General features: G+C 37.5%; 1 long non-coding RNA gene across 2 annotated transcripts; it reads right to left on the bottom strand.

Annotated features, from left to right (window-relative positions):
* Positions 1 to 4,276: 4,276 nt before the first annotated feature.
* Positions 4,277 to 5,314, bottom strand: LOC128213368 (uncharacterized). Of its 2 annotated transcripts, none has more exons than XR_008257719.1 (3): positions 5,226 to 5,314; positions 4,799 to 4,892; positions 4,277 to 4,449 (listed from the first exon to the last, which is right to left on the bottom strand). It is a non-coding gene; the product is annotated as an uncharacterized LOC128213368 (long non-coding RNA). The 2 variants fall into 2 exon arrangements; XR_008257718.1 differs by lacking the exon at positions 5,226 to 5,314 and adding an exon at positions 5,150 to 5,175 and having other exon boundaries at positions 4,799 to 4,888.
* Positions 5,315 to 6,024: the final 710 nt, after the last annotated feature.

Raw genomic sequence — 6,024 nt, 5'->3', positions numbered from 1 at the left:
ATGTCTTATGGGAATGCCAATGTCTTTTCTGGCACTTGTCCGAACAATATGTAACAGCACGACACCCAATACAAAGTTTAGTTAGTGATGTTGATTTTTTTGCAGTGCGCACATGTAGAAGGTCTTTGTAGAGTTTAGCTGGTCACTGTCCCTTCTTTCCCTGCAGTGACCGGTTTCCGTTTCCTAAACACTTGTACATGAAATGATCTGTTCCACCACACTTCCAGCAGTCTCGACATCTAGTTTGGACTGTCTTCAAACAACTATCACATGTCCGTTTTCTTTTTTTCTCACTCGGCGTAGCCAAAACTTCTATTTCACTAGAGGTTTGCCTAGCTTTGAGCTCATTTACCTCTATTCTCAATAACTTAAGTTCGTTCAGTACGGTTGTCTCATGTTCTGTCACTTGAGCCACTTTAACAGTCTTCAACTTCGCCTCTCTCTCTCGTTTTTTTCGACTAACAATCTCGTTTAAACCCAGAATCAGATCTTCGTCTTGTTTGTAATTTTGGAACAACACATGGGCTTCCCCGCGAATTTCGTCATCCCTTATTCCAGTGGACACACTGTGTCTAAACTGGTGTTCTACTAAGTCTTTATTATAATGCGAGGTTTTGGATTCTTTGGACGCAAAGTTTATTTTCTGTCGAAGTTCTAGGGCCCTAAATAGTTCTGTTGATCTCTTTTCTTTGTAAAAGGCTCTGATAATTGACTGTAGTTTTGGAAGTGGCAGGTCATCTCGACCCTCTAAGTAACCCCGAAGCTTGGACCCTGCTTGTATAGCCCTGATCACACCATCTATCAGGTCACGGTCACTGTAACCATGATGGCTTCCACTTTCCAACTGTCTTTGAAAACTTGTATAACCGATGCAGGTTGGACCCTCCCCAATGTTCCCGCTTATCTTAAAGTCTCGTCTGAACTGCGTCTTTATGGTATCTTGCAGCTCAGGACCCTTCACTTTGCTTACAGCTGTTGTTAGAACTGGTTTAACGTCGTGACTGTTCACCTTGTCTGACAGTTCTCTTAATATCTTTGTTTACGTTTCTTCCTTTAGCACATTGCCCAAGTACTCTTCCAATGCCATTATTAGTGCTGGCCTTGTTACCCCCTCCAATTTTAACGATGGTAGCTGAGTCTTCGCCAGAACTAACAAGTCCTCAATTGAAGCTGTCAACAATTTTGTTCGTACTTCTACCAATGCTGCCACTGTTTCGTCATCCATGATGATACTTCAGCTTTAGAAAGTGTAAGAGATCCCGGACGAGCCCCAAAATAAAAAAACGAAAAGACTAGTTTTAGGTTTGGCGGTTTTATCTCGCACCACGGCGGAAGTTACTTTCCATACAAAATTTTACAACAACAATAACACACATACTATAATAAAATAGTTTGTTCCATTAGCACTTACATAATGGTAACCTGAAGACTAGTTAATTCGAAACAATCTCAAAAATTGACAACCTGAAGACTAGTTAATTCGAAACAATCTCAAAAATAACTAGAACAAACTCAAATTAGTTTGGACGAATTGTATCGCTTTACTTTAAATGTTATATAGTAATAACAATATATGGTCCTTACGGGCTTCCATAGAATTTCTAAAAGACACATATATGGCACATAAGACACATATATGGCACTTTCTGTTTACGTTTTAAGATATCAAAGTAACACATCATTACATAAAGACGGTGTTATAAAGATCAATAACCAAAATTGAACATTCCACATTCTACAAAAATGTATAACTTGACAACTACAATTTTGAGAACTCATCTTCATACAAACACTAATTAAACAAACAATTCCCTCATTAAACCAATCATGGGTGACCATTCTTAACCGAAAAATAATGATTCGTTTAAAGTCAATGTACCCGTATACAGGTCGCGGAAATATATGACACAGTAAAACAAGCGATCAGAGATTCAATATTTGGTAATGTAATTCTAAATCAATATATTACATGAACAAAAGAAACAACACACTCTTGATTTACACTAATAATTGGGCCACAACTTACCTAAAAAGAGAGGAAAAGACTATAGTTTTAGGTTTGGCGGTTTTATCTCGCACCACGGCGGAAGTTACTTTTCATACAAAATTTACCTCCCCCAAGAGAGCTCCGCGTACCTAAATAACGGAACGGTAACAAATTAAAAATTGGTACCCCCTTTACTACCCGTTACACTCTCCCCCCTCTTAACAGATGTTGTCCCTACATCGACTTTAGGACATACTTACAGAATATACTTTGATCCCTGAGACCATTTCTGCGTGTCTGGATGTACATTAAGACTATCGGTATACATACCTTGACTTATGGATTTCCAGGTATCCACCAGTCACAGTCTAGTGAGAGGAATTGGCCGGTTCCAAACACAACTGCACATTGTGTGACGTGAAGTCCTTGTACGAGTAAAACACTTACCGCAGAATATTCTATTGGCCTTGCATACTAGCTCAACTCATCGTGCATCGTATCGAAGAGTGGTGTTATCGCAACAAACAACATAAAATAATACAAACCTCAATGTATCAACGACGATGAAAAGTTAATACTGACAATGGTTATAAAATAATACCTGAATAATCCCATTTACTCCTTGAATCAAACCAGCACAACCTTACTTAAACGGAACGGTAACAAATTAAAAATTGGTACCCCCTTTACTACCCGTTACACGTAACCTGTGCTAATTCATGACCTATGACAGTCTTACAGCTTAACAGTAAATACCGTTAGTAGTGTTTATCGATGTTAATGTACATGGTAAACTTTATGCAATGTATGTAAATATACTTCAGATAAAATAAAACGTAACACTAGAGATGGTTAGTCACTGAGAGCCCGCCGTAAGAACAGATGCGTACGACTGTGGTTGGGGTATTGGGTGAAGAACTGTCGAGTTCTCAAACTTGACAAGTTCGTTCGCTTTCGTGACTCTGTGGACGTTCTTGTCATTATCTCGCAGCAAAATAGTGCCGTCAAAAGTCCATTCACTTTGGATTAGACATTTGCGTGTGAGGAGCCTAGCTTTAAAGAACACGTTGCTTCGCGCTATAGACAGATCCTCATTAAGAACGACTCTGTTGTATAGTTCCTTCCCCTTTGCATGTGCTCGAATATTAAAGAGTTTCTGGCGCGAGCGGTAAGACGTGCATTCGACTATGATGTCGCGTGGTCTACTCTTCCGAGCAGACCGATCAGACCCCTGCGAGGACCCAGGTACATACCGTTTCCCAACCCTATGAGACCTGTCGATCTCGTCTAAAGAGATTGAGCCTCCCAAGTCCGATACCATAGACAGTGCTATATCGTCAGTGACTTCCACAACGACTGTTTCTCCTGCTATATTGCTCGGAGTGGTCTCTTGACTCGAGTTCTGAGACCCGTGCTTTCAGCAAGTTGTTTTCCGACTTAATGGTATCAAGTTCCTTGATAAGATTTTGATTAATATTACTTACTACCTATGGAATAAGGGATTCAACCGCAGATTCGACTGCAGTTGTAATAGAACTCTGAATTTCAACAAGAACAAGAGCCTTTAGATGAATTGATATGACAGTAATGTCATGCTGAGAAAGTTTTTTGGAAGGACTGACGTCAGCGGATGTGTCACTGGAATGCTCTGGAATGTTCAAAATGTCAATAGACTCATGTGGCCTCGACATTTTATGGTCAGTTGGCATGTCCATTTCCGAATGAGAAAGTGAAAAATTACGTTTGGCGGCCGGCCCTGACCCAGCAAACAATTGACGTTGGAAAGACGTTGTAACAACGTCAGAAACTGACGTTGGATAAACGTTGTATATTGGTTGCATTTAAGCATTTATGTGTGTGTGCGTGTGTATGTTTCTTTCAGAAGGCCACATTGTAAATAAGTCGTGTGTTATGTTTGTTTATAGTATGATGCCTATGTCTTAATGTGTTACCTTCTTTAAATAAAGTTATTATTATTATTATTATTATTATTATTATTATTATTATTATTGTTGTTGAAAATGAAAGTTTTTTAGACGTCGAAATCACGACGTTGAAACAACGTCGGAGTTACGACGTTGAAACAATGTCGGAGTTACTACGTTGAAACAATGTCGTGATAACGACCAAAATCCATAGCATAAATATGCATACCACACAGGTAACAGGTCATTAGGAATTACCGCAGCATTCACCTACATTCATTAACAAACAACTCAGAGGATGTACAAGTTTTATTTCCACAACAAATCTGTACAGACACTAAAAGTATTGAATGATAAAGGCACATTAAATTATTAAAATGACACATTGTTAATTTATAAATTTAGAGATGTATGTTCATTAACTTGTGTAAATAGTTCGTCGTCCTCCACCTCCTTGTCTGTCTGGAGCGTACTTCAGACAGGATCCAATTGCCCCATCAACCTCATGTTCAGTAGCAGTAAACACAGTGACACTTGCTGAAATACATAACAATCTTGTCAAAAAAGTATATTGACTTGAAACTGCTGAGAATAAAGTTTTGATATCAAATTCCACACAACAAAATTTCCCCAGTTTTGGTACAATATTTGCTGTATTTTTTCATTATCTTTTAATTGTTTTACTTATTTCAGTTACTGGAATCTGTGATCAAAGCTATCGCGTATGAAATCAATTCCAGTGAATTATTGCTTTGTTTTCCTTGAGCGGGCACTAGTGGTATTTTTATAAGAGGTGAATCCACAAGACTATACCTGGTACTCACTTTAATAATAACATAATTAAATGATTACTGTCAAGAAGCAGATTTGACTTGGCAAGTACTACCTTGAACACCTTGAAAAACTGCTTTTGGAAAGTCATTTTCTCCTTTTCCCCTTCACGGTAAAGCTAGGCATTACATCATCCGTCATAAACCTGTCTTGAAAAGGGGTACATAATAATATAAAATTGATAACAATATATATAATTTTGCTGGATGACATTAAATTTAACAAAAACAATTGTAAATAACATGGGCCTTTCGGACCCTGATCAAAGATGAAAATTACACAAAAACTGCTAGTATTTACAGACATTATTCAAGAGAACAATTAACATTGTTTTCTCATACAAGAAAGTACAAATCGGCGCGATGTCAATTGAGGGCGAATGGGGTTGAATTACATGTATGCTAACATTTCATTGAAACAACCTTGTAAAACACCAGAAAATTATTGCTATAAACCGTCCATCATGCATTGTATCAACTAACCTTGTTGTATTATTTATAATATGATCCGTCGAGTCTTTAGGGGAGTATTTGACTCTTTCTCTCTCTTCAATATTCGTACACCTCATAAGCAATATGGCGGATCGAAATGGGTTCAAAATTGCGCGCGTCTATTTTAAGATAATGAATTAAACATGCATTTTTTTCGGAATTATCTAAATGACATGATTAGAAGCTATCGATATAATTATTTATGCTAATTTTTGTTTAACAAGATGAATTTAAACAACAACAAAAAAAGAAGAAAAAAGTCTATAAACATGCGACACAATGCGGAAATTCCAATTACAGAAACCAAGGGCACAGACAAGGGAAGCAACTTGCATAATAACATGATCGAATTTTAATATTTATTTGCAGCAGTATCACGATTTTCGAGCAACTTCTTGTTACATCATGTGTATATCATGTATTAACTTGAAAAATACAACTTATTACAAACAATAACCAAATCACAACGTCGGTTCGATGTCTAATTGCGACGTCGGACTGACATCGTGATTTTGACGTTGATACAACGTTGTATTTAAGTCGCCGACGTCGCGACCTAAATCCAACCTATATCCGATGTTGATCCAACGTCATGTGTTTGCTGGGGAGCCAACAGGCGTTGACGTAGGCGTAGAGTGCTCCATATGTATTCATTTATAATATGTATAATATGTATTTGTTCCTTTTAAAGTACTGCAGTATACAATTTGTTAGTACTTACATAGAAAACAACAAATGTCAAAAATTATCCATTTGTAAGTCCTCAAATTCACAATTCAAGCATATACAC

The sequence above is a fragment of the Mya arenaria genome, chromosome 13, assembly GCF_026914265.1.
Source record: "Mya arenaria isolate MELC-2E11 chromosome 13, ASM2691426v1".
NCBI classification, from domain to species: Eukaryota; Metazoa; Mollusca; class Bivalvia; order Myida; family Myidae; genus Mya; species Mya arenaria.
This window is presented reverse-complemented; position numbering and strand designations above follow the sequence as displayed.